The 26,967-nt window shown below is 41.0% G+C and overlaps 2 protein-coding genes across 5 annotated transcripts in view; one reads left to right on the forward strand and one right to left on the reverse strand.

Annotated features, from left to right (window-relative positions):
* flrt1b (fibronectin leucine rich transmembrane protein 1b) overlaps positions 1-19,628 on the reverse strand; it is a 41,632-nt gene extending 22,004 nt beyond the window's left edge. Inside the window, exon 1 of one of the 3 annotated variants that reach the window (XM_049585295.1) lies at positions 19,535-19,628. The gene's annotated coding sequence lies outside the window, so the exon portion shown is untranslated. Of the gene's footprint in view, positions 1-13,269; positions 13,458-13,564; positions 13,908-19,534 lie in introns of those variants that run through there. The other 2 variants (XM_049585293.1, XM_049585294.1) reach the window with 2 other exon arrangements.
* Positions 1-26,967, forward strand: part of macrod1 (mono-ADP ribosylhydrolase 1) — a 161,617-nt gene that overhangs the window by 55,697 nt on the left and 78,953 nt on the right. The window lies entirely within an intron of this gene.

Below are 26,967 nucleotides of genomic sequence, written 5' to 3' on the forward strand. Positions count from 1 at the left end.
TTTTCCAAGTGACCAAAAATCCCGATCTTTCAATTAAAATGTGACCATTTTAATGGTGAGCAGAAACTCAGATTCAAAATGATTCACTGTTTCTCCCGGTGTGTTAATCTTGGCAAGACTGAAAAAGCCTTCTGCAACGGTAATTAGACCATGGGACACTGAAAAGCCAGTGGAGCCCTCACAGATGAAAGCTTTTAGGTGGGTTGGCAGCTCCTTAAGGCAGGGTGATGCAGGTTTCACTGCAGGTTTTACAGACTGACGCCCCTGAAGCTGTGAGTAAAATCCTCCCACACCCTGCTGGAGCGATCTCTCTGCTTAGCCATCTGCGATAAAGAAATAATATTCATAAAAACATATTCAGGAGCTGCGTTGAAAAGTAGCCTCCATCACATCAGCAGCGCACCATGTGACCTGGCCAGAGCCTGAATGAAACATAAACAGCTTTAATATCGGCCTGTGATATCGGGGTTTGCTATCAGTCCAGGAGGAATACATTAAATTTATCTGCACACAAAAAAAAAACCCCACACACACCCATCTGCTTGGAATATTATGTGCCAGGAGATGCTATGATATACCCCATCTCTCGGCAAAACACACATTTCCACACATGGCTCAGTATGCATACACATCGTCTCATGACAGTATGTGGATAAATAATCCCATTAAATATGATTGAGGGTTTTTCCGACTCAAAGCATTTACGCTCTCCCTCTCTTTCTCTCACTCTGTGTCTCGCTCAGAATGAGGTATGCACAGGAAGTATCTTCAGACAGGCAATTTACAGGCCGGACACCCTCACACACACACTAATACCACACACACACTCACACACAAAACACACACACACACACACACACACACACACACACACACACACACACACACACACAAACAGCAGTCCACCAGAAGGCACTCTTAGATAGGTCACAATAACTCTCGGTAGGTTGAACTTGGCACTTATGCCTTTGGAGCAGAATCCCTGGAGTCCTTTGTGTGTACGCGTGTGTGCATGTGTGTGTGGGTGCTCGTGATGACAGACGAAACAAGTCATTTTAAATCCAATAAGATGTGAAGTACGTGTGGCCTCCTGGTGGCAGGCTAAGGCACGGTGCTGAAGGTTTGAATCCAGCTGACAGGCTTTGTTACCTCTCACCCACCAACACTTCATCTCTCTCTCTCTGTTATTTCCTGTCACTCTCCATTTCATTATTATTTCGGGAAGAAAAAAAAAAGATTCCACAGGAGCTGAACTTTCTGAAAAGAAAGAAAGAAAAACTTCAGCGTGAAAGGTGTTGTTGCTGAGTGAAGTGAGTGAACTAAAACCGATGCATCTGCTGTCAGTTTGTCAGTCTGTCAGTCAGTCCGTCAGCCAGTCCATCAGTCAGTCAGTCAGTTAGTCTGCAGCCGCTCTGTTTTTCGCTGTGTTTACCTCTGTTCCTCATTATAAAGAGACAATGAGCACACTCCAGAAAAGGCTATAGGGTAATTATCAAAGCTTATTCGAGCGCAGCGTCAAGCACGATCCCTGCATACCTGAGAGATCTATTGGAATTCAATACGTCAGGTCAAACATATATTCCTGCCAGTCGCTCTCAAAATCGAGCACCATCTTGACATCTTTGCAGGGGGCGTAGCACTCTCCAAACACAGCACAATAATTGGCTTGTGTACATGTTTATTTCGTTCTCAGATTCTTTCGGATAGTGAGGCAGTGTTTGCTTTTCACTTTTTGTTGCCATGGTGGGTCGGTGATGACTTGGTATTTGGTTCCACTTCTAGTTAATGGTCCAGATTTGGCAGTTTTGGTTCTTCAGCAGGTTGTAGATATGAAAAACAGTCATTTTATTATACGTAGTTGCTGTCGTATTTATTCTAAACTTTGATTTTTTGGGATTTATATTTTTAGTTTTCTTTTCTTTAGTGGTTAAAAGGTGACCTATTATACCTTTGCCAATGATATTTTGTGTCCTATATATAGTGTTACAATGAAGGATGTTCATATTAAACATGGCCAAAGTTTCACGTAATGAGGTAAACATTTGTACAAGTAAGAAGCAGTGTCCACCAAAGCTGTTTTTTTGTAGGGCCAGCGTATTTTTTAAACTCTTTGCAACAGGAATTCGCAAATTTACACTGCACTACAAACACCAGCAGCGTGATGAGACGCTGAGCCGAGTGCTGCTTTTTGTCTGCGCTCGCCACTGACACTTCAACTGTCCATTCACAGTGAAGGAGGGACAAATACCACAAAGACAAACTGTCACATCTTACATGTACAGTTGCTGAAAAACAACAACAATGGAGGAGAAATATGTCGATATACTGTGTCTATATATATTTATATATGTTTCCTCTAATGAACCCACACAGATCGGAAAGGCCGTCATCTCTCCCTGCATGCTTCGGCCTTACCCTCTTTAAGATCAAGTACTGTACCTTGTGCAGACATGTTTACCGCGGATATTCTGTATCACGGCAACCAGATGCAACCAAAGCGTCTCAGCTGAAAAAACGCTGCAACTCCAGAGTGCTCTGAAATGCCTCCAGCTGGGCGTTTCCAGAGGAACGCCTGGCGTTTTCAGCTGGGAAAAAACACTTTGGTGGAGACTAATCCTTGTGAGCATAAACCCATGGGCTTAAAAAATGTTTTGAATACTGTTTCTAACAGTATGATGTCATAGTGTGGCAGATTTCTTTAAATGGTCACCTGCTCCTGGCATGCGACTGCAGGTTTTTACATTACGTAGCGTACACTGCCAAATGAAGCTACATGCTAATGTCAGGGAAACATGTGAGCTTGGTTGCTGTTGTTGTTAATGTCTTCTTCATTTTGGATCACATCTTTTCTGGAACATGTCCAGTTCGGTTGTGTTTAGAAGATTTTATTGGTTTTTCATGGTTTAAATTGCTGCTGTTTTATGTTAAATTCATTCCCCAGCTGCAGTGACGATGCTGAGACTCCAAAATATGGATGACCTCAAAACTCTGACCAGTCAGAGCAGATGGCTTTTTCATGAGGGGGTCATAAAGAGACAGGCGCTAATATGGAGCAGTTCAGACAGAGGGTGAATACAGGTGATTGAGCACAGACAGTATGAGGAAAATAAAGTGTTTTTGACCATTAAAGCATGTTAACGTGTTCTAGTAGAATCCCAAAATACAAAAATGACCCTGAAACTGAGCACAATAGGTCCCTCTTTAATTGTTTGCAAGATATTTGAACATGCAGTTACCAAGAAGTGCAAAAAATGACAGCTGATCACACAAAAGCCCTGAGATATCTAGTGTAAAACAAAGACAGCGCTTTGCAACATATACCAACAAACATGAAATTAGCCTCTATCCTACATATTAGCTTTTTAAACAGACACAAACATTATATTAGAACACCCACTGTTTGTCATTAGGCAGTGGGCTAAGTCGGGAAAACATTGCCAGCAAAGGCACACAGTTGGTGCGAGTCCCAAAATCTAAAATTGAGCTTTTTTTAAAAAAACACAAGTTCCAAATGAATTACATGCACCACATGTCATCGCAGCACTAATTTTTGCTGCAGGCCAGACACTCAGACTGCTGCAACAGATGTGGACTGTGGTGCAACTGATACAAAATTGGAAAATATAGACAATCTGGAGCTCGTGACACACTGAAGCCATTACTAATGCTCCATTTTGGTCTAATATGAGAGACTATGGGTCTGCATGAAGGGCTGGGCATTTATTTTCTTTTTTTTTGTGTGTTGGTTCTGACTCTGAATATCTAATAAAGACTTCTGAATTCTTATTCTTTAAAGAAACACAAAATCTTCCAGGTCTTTTTGTATCTTTCGTGCACATCAACACACTGAAAAAAAAAAAAAAAAAACATGTTCAGAAATGGGATGATGAATGACTCTTTATTCCCAAAATAATCAGTAACCCCTGGCCATAGGTGCATAATTTATTCATTAATACTTTCATACATGTCCCTCTCCATTACTTTTCTCAGCCTTTGATCCAACAAGGATCAAAAAGAAATCACTTTTTGCATCAAATGAACTCCTCATCAGGATGATCACATCTTTGGTCTTTGCTTTCCTTTTATCATTGGGTTTATTCTCTTTTCAGACCCTTTTTTCAGACCTCTCTACATCCATTTGTGACACGTTCTCCACAGTAACAACCTCAATTTGTCAAAATTCTCAGCTGTCAGTGATATCCACTGATAATTTGTAATTACCTTTCATTAACCTGCAGTATCAAAGCTTAATGACGACGGTTCAGTCGTGCTTTTCGTGAGTGTGAGGCGCTAGCGCTAACTGTGTCTGTTGTCTTTCTACTGGTGTTTATACACAGTAAAAAATTGTATTCTTTCTAGAGAGTTTGATTTTTTGCTTATTTTGTGAGAATAATCTCAATTTTAATGGCATCGAACAAGGTTAATTTCTTCATTTTAAAAAGATTCGGCTCAGTTTGACTCGCACTGTTTAATCAAAGGTGCCAGCATTTCTGGAGGCGCCTGGTTTAAAGCTGGGTGAGGGAACAGCACAGGTGCTCTGAAGTCATCCCTGCTGCTCAAACAAAAGCTCATCTCTGAACTTGTCTCTGTGTGACTCCTACTCTTTCTGACCTCCCACACTATTCCTCTGCTCCAACAAATGGACCTACACACACACATGCACACACACTCATACTCAGACACACACATACTCAGACACAAAGCCATAATGCAGTATAACACAGCCTAATGCAAAACCATTGTGTAGTGTATGTGTGTGTGTTCGTGGCTGTGTGTCAAAAAGCCTTCTAAATTGTTAAAACCTTCCCTCGTGTAATGCATCTCTCTAATGTCCGTATCTGGCATCTACTGTGGGATATATTTATTTCAGGTTTGCAGGGGATTGTATTTATTAAATCTTTTTGGGACAATCTCAGCCAAAACATGGCATAACCTCAATTATATAAAAGCACAGTTTGTTTCAGAGCCATGCCGCCTCCTACATTGCATAAGGCGTAAACTAAGGCATTAACTAGACCTACACAGAGTCAGGTTTGAATCGTGTCAGAACACACATGTTGGACTTTTTTTCTCAAACTCTACAGACTGTTTTGCCTTTTAAACAAAGAAGAAAATGGAGAATGGAATCAACTTTTAAAACAAATTCTCTGTATTATTTGTCTTATATTTTGTTTATGGGTTAGTAAGCTCCTGGTATGCATAATGAATTAACTATATAAACTTTATTATATGTTCAGCTTTTCTTTCTGGGCTGGCTCTGAGCTGACTGTATTACCCTCATTAAATCTGAAATAAATTCGCACTTGGAAAGCCTATCTGGACAGAGAAAAATGCATGTTAATGGAAGATGTAAATGCATGCCACATTAGCATTTATTTGAAGTCATGTGTCTGTCCGCCTGACCTATGTAAGTCAGTTATTCACTCTCGTTTTTTTGGTCTCCACCAACTCCTGAAGGAAATATCTGGCTCTGTAGCTGCTAAATGTTCTAGGTTCACCTGCTAGTTGCTATTGGCGTCGCAGCTGCCTACTGTGGAAGAAAACTACGTTATGAGACAGTGAGTGTGGATCAGAGCAGTAGAATTGCTGTTGGACGGTTGAACAATGAGCTGAAACTCACTGTAAAGCTCTGCAGCCACTCTAGACGATACACGTAGAGCAGCTGCGACTGCATGAATTGTCCCTACCGCCACCCTTACAGTCAGTATGGCGGTGACGATATCAGAAATGGGTTCTAATACATCTCGTATTGTGACTAACCTTAGTGGATCATAACATATTGGGTATGGAATTAATCTGCAGATGCACCGGTTGAAAATAAAACCAATGTTTTCTGTGGATGCCAGTTTCTGAATGACGACAAAGGCCAAAATGTGGCCCTGAACGCTCAGTAAGGCTTGTTGTGTTTAGTAGAGGCAATATCTGGAAATATCTTGCGGCCCCTACCAGCCAGTTAATAGAAGTAAGGAGTCAGCATCCATTGATGGTATAAAGCTGTCAATAAGGTTTTCCAACAATTGTGAATCAGCGCAAGCACGAGAGGTCCTTGAGCATACAGTCAAACACCTGCACACAAATCATCAGACTGATTGGTCTGATAGTATTCGAGATTAGCTGCTGACAGACAGATCCACACACTCACACACGCACACACGACCAAACACATGACCCCCTCCAGGCTTACACCTGGCAGAGATGATAAAAATATCAATTATAACCACTTAAAGGAAAAAAATCACCCAGCTAAATTTCCTAATTACCTCAAGCAGACCCAAAAATAGGTAAGTAGAAGCAGAAGCTTCAAGTCTTCCCTCGCAGAAGGTGCTTTAATGTGAATGATGCCTGTCTGTAGCATTGCTTTTTAAAACCTGGGACGCGTAATATCTGCACCTCCCAACTAATTTGCATTTTGAGATCCGATCACAATGCCGGCAGACTCCAGATAACGAGAATGCTAATCAACATCAGGTGTAACTGCAAAGGCCGATATATTGAATGTAATTATCCAGATATAGATCGCATGTTAATAGCAGGTGTAAATGGGGCCTATGTCATTGAGTGAAGCCGCCTGATGTCCTTTTGCAGATAGGATTGTGTCATCCTTCCATTTTCAATTTGTTCTTTTCATTGTACGGTATATAGCGTATAGTGTTGAGAAACAGATAAGATCAGAGCGATGAGAAAGGCTCAAATCCATGACATATTGTGTATTATGAGTACATGGTACGTGCCTATGCCTGCTGACCCACCGTTTACATTATGATGTTCTATCAGTTGTAGAAGGGACAGAGCTGCATTTTGTTATCAGAGTTCCTTATAATCTGAGACAGTGTAAGTGTTATCTACACACATGATTCTGCCATGACAGGAACTGGGAACTGAAAACTAAGATTAGTCTAAACTATAAATGTAAAGATCAAGTTCAGATTGGAGCTGTTGACTGACTGTACACTATCAGTTTGACTATTTACATCTGAACGAGTTCTGTGTTCTACTAGTATTTGTTAAGGAAGGATGAGAAAATGTGCCGTAATCCTCGGTAAATCATCTTGGTTGCTGTCTCAGTCGGAGTCTAAAGCTGTTCAGGACACGGTTATGAAATCATTGTTTCGGGGGCGGGTTAAACTCTAAATCTGGCTACAAGTGCTGTGATTCCCACACACAGGCTGTATTAGGGTGGGGTGCCTGGAAACATTAATGTGCAGGTATATTTTGAGACCTGTATTTATAGCAGGCACCCCCCTCCTACCTCTGTCCTTTTGGTTTGTTCTGCTTCGATGAGAAGATGTTTTTAAGCCAAATACACTTATATATGTTAGTTAATCATTTGATTCTGCATACTGCATTTTTTTCCTTTTGGTGATGTATGCCATGACCATGAGGATGACAAGACATTTTCCTATCTTGCTGATGAATGAAGCACAGTCTGATCTGATTTAATTCATCTGACTGGTCAGTGGACTAAACCATTTAAGATTTTTTTTCATTAAAACAAAAACAAAACAGCCATGAAAAGGCCACAAGTCATCTGAGGGCAGCACGGACATCTTCCGTTTGTTACTATATTGATTTGGATGGGTGCCAGTTCCAATATTGAATCATTAATAAAAGGAAATGTTAACAGCGTGCCAAAGTCAACAAGCATTGATATGCTTAGAAACAGTCCAGTCCTGGTTTCATGCTGCTGAATTATTTACATTTTGCTATGAAAAATTAATGCTGAATGTCATGACTGTAGGCATGAAAACAAAGCTGAGGACAGTCTTTGAAATGGATGTAAATCAAACCCCAATTTCTAATAGATGTAAGCCACAGTAGGATGTTATTGAGACAATGTAAAATAATGAATGAATAGACGGACAGGATCAGAAATCATTCAGGTAGGTACATTAGATAAGAAGGTCAAATAGCCCCAGGAAAGCAGACATGCTGCTTAGATATGAAGTGCAGAGAGTCATCTCTTCCTCTTGACACCTGCGGTTCTGCCACAGGGCACTGACCCAGTGCCTTGAAAACTGCTCACCACGACCCTCGACTGTATAAAAGAAGTGGAGGTAGCCTGCGGGTCTGAAAAGGAAAGGCAATAAGGAAGTGTCTTCAGCCTGCATTTTTCCTAATGGCCAGCAAGGGGGCGCCTTCACTGGTTGCAATAGATGTCTAATTGTGTAGAAGTCAATGAAAATATGACTCTATCTCTCATTTGATTTATTATCTCAAACATTTTCCTATTGGGTTTATGGTCTCAATTGTTAGTGCAAAGTCTTCTTCAATACAACATTATGTTTTGTAAATTATTGTCCCATGTAGAGTCATTTATGATAGGGCGCTCTACACTTTTGTGGACAATGTGATATTTTGTGCACAATGTGATTGTTGGTGTTGCTAATGTCGCCATGGAGATAGCAGTTTTCAATCCACACTGACTCTGCCACAGCAGCAGCTCTTGGGGATCAAAGAGGACAGCTACCAGTCAAACTGCCTTCACCAGGCTGACTGGAAGCAGACATTTACTGAACTAAAATATTTTTCACATCAGCTCCAAGAAGAAATCAACAGTGTTTGTATTTATTGATTCATTACTTAATTTCCCAGCCTACTATAGTGAGTAATGGAAATCTGTCGCTTACAGACAGACTGGAAACTGATCAGTCAATCTAGATATAGTTCATAAGTTAAAAACATGTATACAGCGGTATATTTGTGTGAATTAAACAGTTGTCTGTGCAAGTTACGCTACACTAAACGCGACAGAAACAGAAAATGCAGGGTCTCTGTTTACCACGCAGACAACTGAAAACCTTTCACAGAAGCATAAATTGAAAATGACGCATGACTATTTCATTTCTGTCCAGTGACACTTCTCAAAAGTGCTGTATGCTCTAACAAAAATCAGGCTTTAGGGCATGGCTACCTTGTGATTGACAAGTCTCTGAACTGTGACCTGTCAATCTGGATAAAGCCGTAGCAATGTGTATCATCCACAGCTCCACCCTCTCATCCAAGTATGGTCACTTCTGCCTCCAAAACAAAAAGAATCAAAACTAAAATAAGATGCCAAAGCTAAAATACCAAACACAGGGCTTCGAAACAGGAGTCCACAAACCAATGGGTGATGTTATGGTGGCAACATCCACTTCTATTACACAGTTTATGACCACTACATGCAGTCACTCACTGGTAAACTGAACAAAGCACCACTAGGGGAAAAAACAGTCACTAGGAAGAATGTGGTAGTTTTAACCCCTCCGGTGGGAATTGATAAGATTCTATTGATACCAGTGGCACCATCGATTCTGCTTACTGGTCTGGTTCTTCATTGCTTCTCTTATTGATTCCTCATAAGGTTTTTGAGTGGAAAAACAAGAGCTGCCCCTTGAAAGTCAGAGACTTGAGTCTTTAGTTGGAGACCCCTCAGTCGACTGAGATTGCTTCAAGTCAAGCAGTCGTTTTCTGTTGTTGTTTGTCTGTTTGTGGTTTTGTTTGGGTTTTTTTTTGTTGCTGGTGTTTTTTTATATGGGCATTTTGGTCCCCAGATTTTGACTTTCATGCTACTCTTTGGTACAGACATCTGCAGACGTGATGCAGCAGCACTGAGGAAGAGAAACTTCCCACTGTAAGGCTCTGAGATAACATTATCATGCTTCTCCTCGGAACTGGTGAAGTTACAGCTCACAGTGACTTAATATGACACAGTCCTTGGCTTTTGTTTGATATCTAGCATTAGCTAAAAGTGTTGCACATTTCCGATCTGTCATTAGTGGCGTTAGCTTGTTTACTGTATAACATGAATGCCGCTGTCACACTGAACATACTGCTGAGCCCAGTTCAAACTTTAAAACTTTATATGGGGGAAAAACAAACAACCCATTGGTCAAGTATTTGTATTCAGTGGCTGAATCTGATTCGACTGACATAATTCTGAATTGGGTACAGCCCTAGAAAAAAACGTAGTGTCAGTGCAACTGTTTTATTATCGGAGTCTAAACACAGTGTAGAAACAGAGAAGAAAAGCCACTGTTTTCATCTTTCTTTGTGAAACCCAGCTCGGCTTTGGATCTTTTCTTCCTCTCCATCATGCCTCCCTCTTTTTACAACTATCCAGCAGATGTATGAGTTTGACTTTGTTGTTTTGACATGCGCAACTGTCAGAGAAACATGCCAGCATTGACAAAGGGAGTTGACAAGCTCGGTGGCACATGATTGAGATGAATTGGACATTTCAAAACCAATTCTTAACTGGCAACAGTTCTCGAGTCCACCCCTACCCTAGGGTCATACTACTAGAGTCTTACATTTGGAATAAATTGCCTGTATATGAACAATTCAGCAAGAGAGAAGTGAAGGTTTCAGTCGTTCATCAAGTTCTAGATGTGTTAGACAGCACTAATCAAGATTTTTATGTTAGCAATTACAAAACTACCATAACGTACTGACAGAAATGTATTGCATGTCTTTGCACTTCCCCTCAGCTCTACAGAGCACTCCACCATCTTTCAGCTCATTGTTTTGGTTTTACAGCCCACAAGAAAACCTTACTGTACACTACCCGCTAAGCATCAAACCACAGGCAAAAAAGTTAGTGACAGTTTGACGAACATAGTGGAGTATTTCACAGCTCAAGAGCCATATATTTTCCTTGGTGAAGAGATAAACAGAGCTGAAAAACAGAGTGAATATTGGACTTAAACTCACCAGGTTGCCAGAAACCAAATAAATGCTAATGCTGCTGCGTGTCTGCCGGGTGTGCAATAGGCGACAATAACAAATTTGATAATATGTAAATGTTGTGTTTTTAGCTCGTTGTACTGACTCCTAAGAAATCTGGAGGTGCAGATTTAGGAAATTAAAAGGATGCCAGAACAACACCACACAAGGATTATTTTGTGTTTTCTAGTAAATCTCATCCATCCATGCCACTTTTTTTACTGCCAGTACAAATTCAGTACTGAGCCTCAGTATCACAAAGTCTACATGGAGAATCAGTCCAGTCGTCCCACAGAACAGCAGAACATTTAGCTGTTGCTTTGGAAGATTACACTCTGTTGAGGAAGATCTAATACCGTATTTGTTGTTGAGAAAACAACCTGGTCTCACTCCCAGCTCATCAAATCGCAAGGCTTGGTCAGTGACCCTTGGTGTGAGGTATCAATGCACTGGCCACCCTTTAGCGCCAGAATGGGATGCACCAGGCGACGGTATATTTTTACTCTCCAATAAAGTGGTGTAGTAGAAAGACCGAGAAGGTCCACATAGGGTGGGTGGGTCAAACAAACTCCAGACTTATGTGATGTGTGTCATATGACAAACATACTTATTTTAAGCCAAACCATGGTGGTTTTGTTCTAAACCTAACCACATATTTTTGTTGCCTAAACCTGAGGAATAGACCTAAAAAAGTTTTTAACCTACATTCAAAGTTTATTCTGAAACGAGACTATATGTATTTGACATGTGGAACTTGTATATTTCCTTTTGATAATGGAAAAAACAACCCTAAATTGACATGCCATCCCTGAGCATCCGACACCGACACTGGCGCACCTAGAGCGTCATAGATAGACTTGTTGACCAAGCGTCATTGTATGAAGAATTAAGAGTGAGAATGTGTTGTTAAAAAAAGGCAGGCTCTTGGATCAGATTTTAATATTGTGGTGTCATTAAGTCACCTTCCTGTTAGTCTGATATTGCCCTCATATTGGGTTCAGCAAACTGATTGCACAGCCAATACAAGAGGACTTAAAGCTGCTTACAAGACGAGATTAATCTGTCAGAAATGATTCTGTGGGGTTCAATTAAGAGCTGCACACACCGAGGGTCTGCAAGTGTGTTAACAGCCGACACATGCTGTGCTAAATGCACTGGCACTAACATATCTTTTAACATATGTGCTGTGAAAAACTTAACAGAAGCTCGGTCAGCTGAGCTTCACACAGGTGCCGACGGTTTCAAAACAGGCAAATTTGCTTCTGACGTGAAAGCGGGGCCTCTTGTTAGGATGAATGATGCCTGTAACAGATTTCAGGAAATGGGAAAAAAAAAAAACAAAACACTGCCATTCAGGCTCAGGGACGATACTGAGGTCTGCAGGTTTTATTTTTTTAATTTTGTTTGCTAATTTAACAATCTGAAAGATGCCTATTGAGGGTGTTTTTTCCAACCGCTGCTTGGTTTATTGTGTTTCAAATGGAGAGTTATATAAGCAGTGCTCCTCTCCTGCTGTCGGATGGGTGAATAAGAGGAGATCAAAAGGGAGGCGATAGAGAAAGAGTGTCTGCTGCCTTCTCCTCTTCTTTATTCTCTCCACATTCTGCCAATGTGCAGTTCCCTCTAACTGCATGACTTGCCCTGGATTCTCTCTTTCTCTCTCCCCCTCTCTAGGACATTACACTTTAATCTCATGTTCCCTCTCTTTTTTTCCTCTTGTCCCCCTTTTGGTCTCTTCGCCTCTCACGCTCTTTTCTCTTGTTCATCACTCCATCCATCCATCCATCTCTGCCTTTCTTCTTTAATCCCATGTTCTGTACTGCTTTGGCCCGGAGAATCTCATTCTAATCTGCTGCCTCAATATGGCCCCGAATGACTGCTAATCCTGTGCGTGTATATTCATGTGTGTGTGTGTGTGGATGTATGTTTGTGTTTACATCCAGCTGAGAGATGTTAGGCAGTTTTGCAGAAATGAGTTGGATGACGCAACATTTTGTTTGTGTTTTTTTAGTCAAGTTGACGTCCTGCAAAACACGCAGCATCAAAGCACAGCAAAGGCTTTTATGTATGAGGTGGTGGGGGCAGATATTGTGCCATCAACAGACAGTCCTGGCCCTTCTGACACACAAACACACACACGCACGCACACACACAGAAAAGAGACCACAAGCAATTATACACACATAAAAACCACACTGCTCACATGAGGGATGCAGGGAGGGAGCAGGAAAGAGCGATGGGAGAGATGAGAGAAAACATGCAAGTGGGAATTCTGTCTCTTTACAAAGTATAATCTCTCACTTTAATCTCCCTCTCTGCCTGTAACTCTCTGAAGCCCTGCTGTTTGAATCTCTGACTTTTCCCCCTCTTTTTGCTCCAGCAGGTAGGTGCACAAATGAACACATAAAAATAAGCACACATTTCCCAACAAGAGTGAATATATATAAAAAAGAATCCAGCAGCATGAGCAATAGAAATGTAAAAGCCTGACAGCCTTAACCTGCATGAACCGCTCACCCTTTTTCCTCTGCGAATGCACAGTCATCAAGCCGACACAGATCATACCTTTGTTATCCATTTTCTGCCTCTCTGCTGCTCGCTTCCCCTCCTCAAGGCATCCTTGTCAAATCATCCTCTTAACTTAATAGATAGCCTATTTACGCGGGGTCCGTTAAGTCCCGGTCAGCAGCCTGCACAGCCGGGAGAGGATGCTCGGTCTGCCCGCACCGTAGCTCCGCGATGTGCACTAGTTATCTCCCACCCTGTTGTTTCACTCTACTGAGGGTTAATGTGTTTGGAGCGTGTGTGTGTGTGCGTATGTGTGTGTGATGGGGATAGAGGAGGAGAGAAAGACACTAACCTCGGATAAAGTCCCGTCTTTTTTCTCCTCTCCACCGTGGCTTCTCGCTGTCACTTAGCTCCCCTCTAACCTACGTCAACTTCGCTACTTCAACTCCAAAACGTCTTGTCATAACGTTACCGCTACACACTCCTCTTCTCCTCTCTGCTCCTTCAAACAGCTCCGCGTCTCTCCCCGAGCGCAAAGCAGCGGCAATAGGTGCGACTAATCTCTATTTCCACCTCGGTTTATCCCGCAAGTCTTCAGGGCGCCTCGGTCTTTTAAAATAAACCAACTGTGTTTAGTAACGACTTGACAGGTGTCGCCTCCAGCGCGCGTTCTATCCTCCTCCTCCTCCTCCTCCTCTTCTTCGTCTCGCGCCGAGGCTGCGCGCGGTGTTGTGTGTGTGTGTGTGTGTGTGTGTGTGTGTGTGTGGTGGGGGTGCTCTTTACAGTGGCTCTCTGAGCTCCGTTACAGGGGTTCAGCAGGTCGCCACGGTCCAGCAATTACCGACAACTCACCAAGCATTAGACTGACAGGTGCACACACACATATAGGCTACGCACACACACGCACGCACGCACGCACACAAAGCGCCATAGCTGGTGGTGCTCTGGGGCCGCCTACATGCAGCCAGTTTGGGGGCCCTTTAGATGGAAAATGAGTTGATTTCAGTCCTTGAGGGAAGGAAGGAGAGAGTTTTCTCACACTTGGCAGCAAAGTAGAAAAGAAGCTCGGCTCTATATGTCAGAGTCAGTTGGAGTTTTAATTAAAGCATACAGCCACTGACATGCTGGAAGCCAGAGACGAGGTTCCTCGAGAGTCTGTTCTCAGCTAACGAGTGAGAGTCAACACCGGTTCAACTGATACTGATGTGTTTTAATTCAGACTTTGTGACCAATGATTTTTAATCGCCCATGGTGGCACACCTCGCAATTAATTTGCATTTATTACCTTCGGGCTGTTCTCTCACAAAAGAGTTGCCACGTCTCAGCCCTTTGGGTGCTGCGTATACAGCAATATTAAATGTAGCTTTCAGTGGCAGGACATGGGTGCAAATCACCTGTGCACCTTTATTCCATCCAGACGAGCACATGTATGTATTAACTGTTTTATGTGCACAGCTGATCAGCACACGCAGCATCTGTAGAGAGCTCATGTGGGCCCTTTGGGACCCCAGCTCCAGGTGCAGCTGCAACACCAGCACCCTCTGGCGCTCTTCCAGAGATGGCTGAGTCTGATTCAATTGAGGCGACTCATAGTCAGACTCACAGTCTCAATCTGAATGAGACAATATTACAGTAAGATGCAGCCTGGCACATAGTGAATTTTTGAATTTGGTGCTGATATCGGTCTTCAAAAGCTGGAACAAACGGAGGAAATATCTCGGCTGATATTCACTTTTATACATGAACAGATAACACAGACATCACTCACATAGTTTTTATAAGAATTGTATCCATGGTATGTGACATTTAAACAGTTTTACAGTGCTCTCTGCAGTGGCATTACTCTTTCTAAATACTCTACATATATATATACCAGATATCTACGATAAGCTAATATCTCTACCAGAAACTGCTCAAATTACACTTTGCTGTATGTAGACTATTTAATATTTTAATGCAGAATAAGGGTGGACACAATAACATGCGGTCCAGTCCAGTATCTGATGTGTAAAATCATTTGTTGTGCTCATTCATCTCTAGTGCTACACTTCTCTCACTGTGCATTGATTGTAATATTGTTAAACTGCATCACATTATATTGTAATATTTTTCCCCATCATACAAAATCTGATAGTGATGCTAATTGCACACTGTTATAATGGGGGATAATTTTCCAATCTTTTTTTTTTACTTAATGAAAAATAGCAGTCATATTCCTACAGGAACTATTAGTGCGTCTGCGGTAAATTACTGTAATTTATGGTCTAGTTATCCCTCACGGTATCCGTTTAATAGCTCTGTGCAGGCAATTATTGTCTAAGTAAAAGTAGGTTGAAGCATGTTAGCTGCTAAATCCCTTCAAATTCAGAGCAAAAAAAAAAACATGCAAAGCACTCAAATAACCAACACCTGCAAAGGCAAATGGTCTCATGTTGCAAATCAGAGTTAGAAAAAACAGGTGGTTGGATGAACAGAGCCTGAATGATACGACATGATTTGGACTCAGAGGATCACAACACATCGAATATTGGTTTGATTTGATGTTGATGAGGTTGCTCATGATTTCATTCTGTATTCATGACCTACTTTGTTTTATACTCAATAAGCTGCTGCAACAAACAAAGTTGGGCAAAAGAGTGAGTACTGTTTTGTTCTTTTTATTGAACAGAAGAACATCTGCACTGATGATTCTAAGTTTGTAAGTAAAATACTGTGGTTATGTTCACCTGAACAAACACCACGTGTCTGATTGCTAAACTCATCAGACCACAGAAGGCAAAATAAAACCTTTATCACCTTTGCAACCCTTCTCTGTCACATATTTGCATGCTGGTCATATTAGATCATGTTCTTCCAAATGAAATCAGATAAAAACACTGTCCAAGAAAGTTTGTGACATCACTGCAGTATGTTTGCAGTGTTACAGATTTAAAGCAACTTACTTTTTGTCGGTTTATGTTTTTTTAAGACAAAAGACTACGATTATCAGGCAACAGGGTTTTATCACCTGCCATTGATTTACATTGTGATACTTCAAATTAGATAATCAAACTATGGTGGCGTATCTTTTGAGAAGAAATCAGACCAACATCCTGCCCTTTGTTCACAAGTGGAGGGGTGTGGCTTTATGTAAGATATGCATGCTAGATCTCCACCTATTGACATCGCGCATCTGCAGAAGCACAGTGATGTCACTTATGACTTATTCTTGCTGCTTGGTTCTGCTCAACTCAAATCACTTTTGCTACCGGGTCCTTTTCTCTGTTTTGTTTTCCACAACCCTCAGTGTAGGTGGGATTCTTAACTGTTCGCTATAGGGACGCCATGTGAACTGCTATGACATCATCTTTAACAATTTTGTTTCTCACTGATTGTCCTGTGTCTTTTGTTTTATGTTCTTTGTTGGAGTGCATCACTTGGGTGTCACAGCTAAATTCACTGTATTCCTATGCAGTGACAAGTGTAAAGGCTTTCTGTCTTATTCTATTCTATAACGCTCATTAATTGCTTTCATCAGCAACCACAGAAAGGTACATCTGCACTTCGTCAGTTGTACTGCATAGTGCACATAGTGTATAGGGTAGTTTTGTGGCCTGACGTTTCTAAAAATCTCAGTCAAGTGAAACTAAAAATTGCAGTTGCTATTGATGGTTTCTTGGCTTTTTAAAAATGGCGGATTTGTGTGGGCTGGTATGTGATGTGTTACTGACAAATCTCTCTGACCAGTCAGAGGTCTGCAGTGTTTTAACTTAACTTTTAATATCTGCTTGGCTTGCTTTGAACCTTGACCAAGGTGGTACTAGAACCAGCACTAGGTACCAAGTACTACACACACAACTTTTTGAAAATCAAAAAAGTAGCCAAAAGACTAATTGGTTTCTCAGTCATTGAGCTACCTCCATGTTTGAGTCAAGGATTATAGAAGGTGGATGGTTCAGCCTTGTCAAACATTATAAAATCACTCCTATTGGTAGTTGAGCTAATCGACAGCCTCTGATATATTTAAGATCAAATATGTCTTAAAGATGATCAAAACAAAGATGCAACAATTCACTAAACAGTCCTCTGGAATATACAAAATGTTAGAAAACTGAAAATATATTTGCATCCAGCTTTTGTACAACTTTAAGAGCTCTTGGGGACCTGGGGGTACAACTGTTTATTTTAATTAAAGTGTTACATTTTTAATTAACTAATGAACCATTTGGTCTTTGAAATGGCCAAAAGCAACGTCCTAATATATGTTGTTGAATCACTTGTGTGGCCAACAGCTTGAAACATGAAATGAATTGATGATCAAAACTGGAATCAGTTATTTTTCCCTTCATTGAAGAATTCTCCAATCATTTTAGCATTACTAAATAAAGACAGAGAAAAAACTTAAGTTGTCAATCAGATGTCCAAGGCTGTCTCTGTTATATATATGATGTTATAATTAATTCATCTGGATTTATACATAGACTGACTTGTTTCTCTAATGGCAGTCATCGGTTATTGGTCTGATGACAGTTTAGCCTGCGGGGATGACAGCCAGTATTTCGGGGGTTCCAGTCAGCCAGCGGATATCCGGGTCAAGTCTTCCTCTTTCGTCTGCTGGTCAATATTTACAGTCTGATTAGCTACTTGAGACGTGAGATTGGATTTAAGGGATGGTGATGTCTATAAACAGATACATTTTAAAAAAGCTAATAAAAAGCTGAGTTAATGTCAGATGATACAGTAGCTGATGGGTTCCAAGATTGCATCCATGCCTGTGCGTTCCGCCTCTCTTGCTCTTCACACAGACTGTTTACCTGCCGCTCAAACATGATTGGTCAATTCTACTCAGACTACAAATGGAAACCAGAATGCCTCTGATACCAGTGAAAACATGGTCCCCTCAGTTGGTCATTAGTCTAACACGTCACCGCCTATTTCCATCAAGTACAGCTCTGGTCAACTCTCTCATGTTTCTAAGCTGCTTGAGATATCTCCACTCTGTCACTCTTAGCATTAATTACAAGTGAGCTGCTTTGTGTGGTCGTGTCTGTGCATATGTGGAGGCGGGATAAGAATGTAAAGGTAATTAGCAGCATTCATCACATGTCAAATAAAAATGTACTTTCGCACCAGCTCAGCTCAAATAAATACTTTGCTGTGGCTTGTTTTGTTAAATCCTTCAAGAGCATCATTGCAAAGTGAAACACAACGAGATGTTTGTGTTGTTACGATCAAAACAGTGTTTCTCTCTGTTCACCGCATTGTCTTTGTACGTCAAAGTCACAGCCTTAAGGTGAAATGCAAGTCTTTTATATCACGGCAGGTAATAAGAAAAGCACATTCACAGACAGACTCTGGAGCTACTTTAGCTGAAGGGCCACGGAAAGCTGATAAAACTCGATGCAAACAAGAACAGCTGCAAAATTGAGCGAGTAAGTATATTTTAAAATCAGAAATTATGCATATCTACAATGATCTATCTGGGACAACCACTGGCTAGCTTTTTGACTGCTTAATAAATACAGAACTTACTGAAAGCAAATGCTTTTATCTTAGTAATTTCTTAAATCTTGTAGGTTTCTTCTTTTAACCTATTCCTTCCTGTGCAGGAAAAAAGTGATGTTTTATTTCATCCTAAGGATCAATTTAGCCGTACTGTTAATCTCATTTAATCTCAGATGAAGATTTAGCACTGTGTCTGCTTTTATCTTGCGCTGTATAAGTAGCTTTGTCCTGTTTTTTCCATAAGGACGCCAGCAAATTGATTGGCATTCTCAAGTGGACCGACTAAATGATGGCTAGAAATTAAATGCCTGAAAGAGGTATAATGGTGGTTAGGACAAGTGGGTAGAAGAGAGGGAGAGAGGGGTGGAGAGGGAAGCGGGAGAGGGAGGAATACACAAACAGGTTGCACTGGGGCCTGGGGAATAAGGAGGGGGGGGGAGAGAGGGCGCGGAGAGCAGAGAGAAAGAAAAATAAGATGGAGGGCCACAGAAAGCAAAGACAGAAGACTGGCTTAACAAAGAGCTCCAAGTAAAGGAGAGCCTGTTGTCATCATCATCATCATCATCATTACTCCTGGCTTCTGACACAATCCCACAGACACATTTAGACACACACACACACACAGGTGGTTAAACATCAATTTTTACTCTGAGCCAAACACCAAATGACTGCTCTCGTCCTCCCTTTAGTCTCACCGACCAACTTCTTCCTCCTCTGTCTGGCCAGGTTTTCAGCATTTAGCTCTTGTCCTTCACTGATGCATCAATCTATCCAGCCCTCAATCCTTCCCTCTCTCTCTCTGTGTCTCCCCATTCTCCCCCTCAGCGTGATTACTTACCTCCCTAGAAAGAAGAAGAAGTACACTCCATCTTGTTGTTTTATGTTCCCAGCAAATTTAGTCCTGCGTCTCCCTTCTCCACCCTCAACTCTCTTTCACTTTGTCTCTGTCTCTCTCACTCACTCTTCGTCACCCCTCCCTCCCTCTCTCTCTCTCTCCATCCCCCTCCCTCCATCCCTTGACACCTTGCACTCTCCTCCTCTACTCCCTCCCTGTCAACTTACCCCCCCCCCCCACTCTGTATGTAGTTGTATAACTTATCACCCTGAACCCTTCCCCACTCCGATAATTGGTGCGTCTCGGCAGAAGATGCTAGTTCGCTTTATTTAGCTGCACAGTATTAGCTACTCCAATTAGTCATCTAATACCAATAAGAAAAAGAAACTGTTTGCCTCCATTTGGGCACCACGGGAGAAAGGGGAGTTTGTGTGTGTTTGTTTTTGCCCGTGCAACAACTGTGGACACACACACGCACAGTTACACTCGACAGGGTAGAGGGTACATGTTGGTTTTAACAGATGGTGAAACACTTTCCCTCGAGTATCGACATTACTCTCTCTCTCTCTATAATTAACTAGGTTTCAGTAACAAACCTTTGGGCTTTGCCGTCGCCATGGTTACTCAAACTCTGAAACGCGACTGCATTTGTATGTGTGTGTACGTGTGACTGCTGGCAAGTATGGTGTATGTGCATGCACATGTGCTCACCCCCCCCACCCCCCCACCCCACCCCACCCTTCCGTTCGTGTGTGTTTGTGTGTGTGTCCATGTCTTTGCAACTGCATGATTGTGCATACACATGAGTATTTTGGTTGCTTTGATGCCTTTGTTCCCCCACAGGGCTCCGAGGCTGGTTCAGTCTCAAGCCCCTATGTATCTACAGAGAGAACAACGGTACTACATGGGATCATTGATAATTTATCACAGGTCTATTGTACCTTACATAATACCATCTTAATAATTATATAATCCCATGAATAAAGATTACAAGCGAGATGAATTTGAAATGGGGAGATAAAATAAAAATTAATTCTGTGCCTGTAACAGGGAAGGTAAAAGTTGAACTTGAATTTGAACTTGGTGCACCTTCTCTAAAAGGTAAAATAAAATGAAAATAAGATGTGGGATTATAGCTTCTGAACTGCCCTGGCAGCCGGCCGTGTATTTGAATATGAACCCAAAAACTTCTATAATGTTTGTTGTATCCAAATACTTATTTTAACACTGAGAGAACTGCTAAAGGGATACTTTGTGGATTTTCATCCAGCTCTGTATCATAACAATGTGGGCAGTATGTTTAAATAAACTGTGGTAAACTCCCCTCCATCTTCCCAGCGCTCAGATCTCCCTGCTCGTGCTGTAGGGCTGTTGACTGTTGCTCGAACTACAGATTGTACTTCTGTATTTTTGTATCCCCACTGCCACAGACACAAAGACTATGAAAGCAAATCGAGAAAGAGATCAGTGCTTCTCCCTCCTTTTCGCCCTCTCTTTCTCTCATACCCAGATCAAACAGTAAAACTAAGCCATGCTGATTGAATATGAACCAAGATTCTGTTACTGTGTTGCCTATCTTCCTGAGACCCTGTGTCCTCATGAGGACATCACATTTTGGGTTTGTTGCACCTATTACTTCATTCTACTTAACTCAGACCTGCTGTCCTCGTTCGTGGACACTTTTTTGTGCCATCTAATGATGGTAAGAGCACAAAACACAAACAAGATGGCAGCCATCTCTGCCAAGTCAGTCTGCAGCCAATCCTGACACAAAAGTGGACAAGGTCCGGAACCTGATTACATTTAATGGTTGAAACTTGTTTATTAATGATTAATAATGTTTGTAGTTTGATACGGCAACAAATTTGACCAGTTTTAGCAACAGTAACAAGATAAGACACTGTTAATTAGGAAGTACTCATTTGAAGATATTTGGATTTTATTGTCGTCTTATTTGAGGACATAGTGACTTTATTATCGTATCATTTGACGACGTCTGGAGTTTACTGTCATCTCATTTGTAGACATTTGGAACTTTATTGTCGTGTCATTTCTAGGAGAAATTAAAAGTGCATGCCAAACAAAAGTTCAGGTCTCAAGAGGCTACTTCTCACCTGAGATGTTTTCAGAAACATTTTTCAGCTTACCGTTAAACTGTAATATGACATCGTTTGTTACCAGCTGGCTGACTTATGATTTCCTGGGTCAAAACTGCCAAGTTCTTATTGCGTCACCCATCAGCAGGAGCGTGTATTTGTCCTGTATGGTGCAGTGCATTCTAGTAGTTGAAGGTTTTCTACCTCTTCGGCAAAAGCCAATGTGACAGCCCTTTTCTCAGTTTTCTCTGATCATGTAGCACCAATTTCAAAAGTATCTGCATCTTCCTGCTGCATAGATAGCCCAATTTGATGAAAAGACCATCCCTCCAGCATTGAAATACTTCTTTAAGAGTTCAGTATGCTTGAAACAAAATGTTGTGTAACCGAGTCTAAAGGCAGGGAGGTCAGGGTTTTTTGTCTTTAGGTGTTTTCAGACCAAACAGTTTGGGGAGTCACTGAAAGGAACCGCCAACTGCGGAGCTCCCCTGAGAACTACACACCTTCAAGGGCTTTTTTTCCTGTTTGCACTCACACCACCATTAGGAATACTGAAGAGACGTGAGCCGGCTATTGAAGATTCTTCTATTTTGCTTTGATGAGTCAAAGTCGCTTTCTATTTCCACGTCACATATATGCCCGGTAAAGCCTGGACTTTACTGTTGGTCCATTTGTCTGTCTTTTCTTCCATTTTTTCCCTCTATATGAGCATATGTTTGTGTTTTGTGTCTGTTGTTTCACAGCTAATGGATTGGCTCATGTGTTTGACCAGTCAACGCACACTCATGTGATTCAGGATTTCTCTTGTGCTGAGGGAGATTCTACTCTCAAACAGGAGCTAAAAGAATCCCTCAAAATGGCTTCTGAGAACTTCGATTGTTTCTAGCTCTTGTGGTGTGGACACAATAAAAATGAGGGCTCATAGAACACTGGGCTTTATTCACCAATATCTTCCCAAGATTATTTGTTCTGAAGAAGAGTCTGCATCAGATTTATGATGAGTTCTTAAACCGCAAAATTGTTTGTACCTGTATTCTTATCATGATGAATCCTGTTGTCCTTGTAAGTTGGAAGCATGGGTTGATCTTAATCAGCGTAGGTAAATGCCCTGTGGTACCCTATAAAAGGGCATAAAACTACAGGGCTGTGTGCACACACAGAAACTGAAGAAGTTTAGAAATTTAAGTCAAGAGTGCCTAATCAAAAGTCTAAAGAGGGTGGAGCACTAGACTCCAAAAACACACATCAAAACAATTTTCTGTTTTGAAGTGGAGGTACTTCAGCAGAAAGTAAACACTAAACAAGCCATCATTTTTAATAGCTTCAGGGGAGGACATAAAATAACACAAAAAAACACATCTGATGCTAAAATACGTGTTAATCAACCACTCGACCCGCAACTCGCAAACTTTATGCGTTAAAGTAGCACAACTGTCACAGTAAGGACAAAGACGTACAAGCTGTACATATGTGTGTTTAGAGACAGAGAAAGGGGAAGAGAAGATGGATGTGAAATATATCACTCAATTTTTCTATAAGATTTTGTAAGATGAGATTTTATTTTGTGAGGACGTATCCAGTAGATTGTCTTGTTTTTCTCTGTTCATTATTTTGCATCTACATAATTTAATGTTAACTACATTTATATATTGTTTACATATTTTATTATGCTCTTTACGTTAAATTTGGAACTATGTAATCTTGCCCACCTTACGTGCAGGTAATGAGAGTTATGATTAAGTCTGGCAGAGTGATATATATGAGATGTGAGATGCTACTATTGTTGTCAATGTTCAGATGTTCTATGTTCTTTATAGGATGTTAAAATGGATCAAGTTACACAGAGAAGCTGTTCCTGTGCTCTTACTTCACCCACAGCCCTTTGATAGTTTGTTTAGTCACTAGTAAGTTTGTGGGTAAGACATGAAAGAGAAACCTGCCTTACAATATTAATAACTTGCTGCTTCATCACTTTTTGACCCGCCTTCCTAAATCCCCTGTGATAATTCCTAGCATGATCGGTCACTAATTATTAGGTGACATGATTCCCATTTAGGTAACTGATGTGAATTGAAGTGTTAGTGTTGGGTTTATTTCAAAAGGCCGTAATGCTTTTCGTAAAATGGTAAAAATATTATAATTGACATTAAAGATGAAATATGAAACCTAAAGTATTATACAACTGTAGAATTGAAGAAGATGCAGCAACCAAGTATTCTGCACAAACATGTCTGCACAGCTTATGCATAAGAGTGCTCTTTAGCATGCGCTGATTCTGTTCTTATCCAAAAACAAATCCCAAATTAGGAAAATATTAGTGAATCTCAGAATCCTTGTGAAAACTGTTTAAGTGGGGTTTTCAAGAAAGAAATGTCTTTGTAAGGACGGTTGGTGAATGAGGCCCCATCTTCTTAGAAGTATAAAAAAACAGTTCCCCCAGTCTGAAAAAGTCTTTTGTTGTCTTGATTTGTTAGATCCCACAGCAGTGCACACTTTCAGACACTCTCTCCTCAAAGCCATTCATGGTGTTGTCCTCAGTTGCACTCCTTATAAGTCAGCATGAGAAAAAGTTGAAAGAAAAAATTGCTGGACAAAATCAATCAAACGCTCTTATGCCCACATTTCTGATAGATTTCCTTGTAAGGTGAGCTGTGTTTCTACTTCCTCCCTGCTACCCAAACTGAACTTCCTGGATTGTATTTACTGTCTCACCAGTACCCGAAGCATCACCGCCCTACAACACAATTTTTTCCCATGCAAACTACGCTGCTGGCAGTGTCTTGAGGTTCTGGGGCCATTTTCTTAACATTTGGTGCTGTATTGTCCTTATTTCTGATGATAGCTGTCCAAACACAGACAGTATCAGCTCTCACAGAGACACTTCCAGCAACACAATAGAGCATGATTGCGAAAAAAGAAGATTTCAGCAATCTACAACATCAGTTACCACCAGGCTTTGGTGCCAGTCCCTCTGACAGTAAGAGAGGAACTTCTATTTGCTCACCATTTTGCAGCAACGTTCATCAGTTTTACTGGGAGGAATCCATCGCAGAGGAGACAGAGATACAGATTTCTGAACTGATGGCACCCTCAGTAATCCAGAAGGCAATGCAGCCATAAAACATGTTGTGTTTTGAGTGGAGGAATTTCACTATCGCTATGCCAGTGTGTTCTCGGGGCTTTATTGCGATGACATTATGGGAAATGTCGGACATCAACTGACAGACGTAGACACGGCAGGGAGCAGGAAAGCGGGCGCTTAAAATAAATTTCTGCGAGATAAGTCCTGAAATGCATTAAACATCATAAACTGGCACATAACAGTAAAAGCATCCGCGGGCATATTTTTCATTTAAAGTGCACTGAAGGAACCCCTTAGTGCCGTTTTCCTGGCCAGGATTTATCCACCTGGTCCAACTGTGACAACCTTTTAGTCTCTTTACTGAGTGCGAGGCAACCGCTGGTCCCATATGACATCTGTCATCTGCTCAGAATTTACATGAGAAAGTCAAACCGCTAAATTCAGTGCTGGAGGTAAAATTGTAATGGGTGTTAAATAAAAAACATCTCACCACCTCTCCGGTGACATGTTGAGCCGAAAGGGAAGCCAACCACTCCCAGCAAGCATCCCAGCTGTTTAGATGTCTGACTATACACTTGATTAAACACTGTTTAATAATGATGTAAACTTGGAAGATTTTGAGAAACATTTCACAAAACTAACCCCAAATACTTCCAACTGCAAAATGTAGTGCTAATATCATGACACTTAAAGGACTACTTTACTCCCCAAAATGACTGTTTGTGAATCAGATACTTACCTTGTGTTGAATTTGTGAGGAAAACTGTTTTTTTCACATGCCTGAACAAAGAATCCCAAAAATTTTTTTAATGAATTGAACGTACAGGCACCCGGGCACAATATTTTACCTCGCTGAACAAGGAAATTGCTGGTCTACCGCTGCCTCGATCAGTTACTTTGTTGCATTGTTGTGTGCCTCCTGAATCTGATCAAACCCTTTAAAACACCTATGTCACACAGTAACACAAACAAATGAACTGATCGAGGCAGCAGTAGACCAAAGTTTCTGTGTTCTGTGAGGTGAAATTACTGTTTTTGTCAATGGAGTCTGGCTTTGAAGAGAGCGTAGGTAAGTTTCACTTTTCGTTCAGCTGCCTGTTGGAAAGAGCTTTCCCAGCAAGCATTTTTTGGTTTAAAAAACGTCTAATAGCCGTCTACATGAAGACCTGACGTCTAGGCTAAATCACGGCTGAATTTGGGCTGTCAGTGAAAATTTGGTAGACGTCTAACCATAGCCAAAGTGTAGACGTCATCAATTATACAGCTATGTAGAGACCATGTCCAAAAAATGGAGATAAACATATTTTAATTACTGTTGACTCTCCATACATGATTGAATATCATGCCGCACGCCATCTGCAATGGCAAAAATTACATTTAATCAATTTCAAAATGAAATCGGCTAGATTTGGGTTACATGTAGCTAGACTAAATCGGAGCTAAATATAGCCAATACGTTTAAATCACGACTATTGCTTGCTGGGTTCTCTTTAGGAAGTACTGAGCATACAACTGGATCAATGAGACTTGGATTATACTGCACAACTTGTGTGAGAGTTTGTATACCAGGGGTGTCAAACTCATTTCAGTTCAGCGGCGACATACAGCCCAATTTGATCTTAAGTGGGCCGGACCAGTAAAACCATTGCATAATAACCTATACATAATAACCCCATCAAATTGTTTCTCTTTTTTATTGTAGAGTAGAGGAAGAATAGAGGCATGTGAGAATTAAATGTAACACAACGTGAGTAATTCATATAGTATATTATATATCATATATATATCATATAGTATATATTCATTCATATACAAATGATCACTTGGGAGTGTGGGGGTAAACTGTATGAACACCTCTATCTCTGAAACATACAGGTCTCCATGAAGGCAGGTATTAATAAATAAAGTAATGCATACATTTATGTAGGTTTGACAGATATGTTTAATGTATCGTTTTGCCCCCTGGCACTTTTATTCTTGGAGGCTTTGTGATGCTGCTGTGACTTACCATTTACATGCTTCATTTCTTTAGGTTTGACAGTTGTTTCCTAGCAACTGACTCGCACATTACTGAAGTTTTACCTAAGACATTTCTTAATGGTGCAAAATTTCGTAAATAACTGGTATAAAACTAGTAACTAAGAACAGAGGAGGGAGATAACAGATACAAACTTGCAGTAGCTGCATCCCAGTCCCACTGTCACCAGTTCACTCCACTGCCAGCTCCACTGAACACTGTGGTCTCAGTCCAGTGCTGT

The sequence above is a fragment of the Epinephelus fuscoguttatus genome, linkage group LG9 (assembly GCF_011397635.1).
Source record: "Epinephelus fuscoguttatus linkage group LG9, E.fuscoguttatus.final_Chr_v1".
In the NCBI taxonomy this organism is placed as follows: Eukaryota; Metazoa; Chordata; class Actinopteri; order Perciformes; family Serranidae; genus Epinephelus; species Epinephelus fuscoguttatus.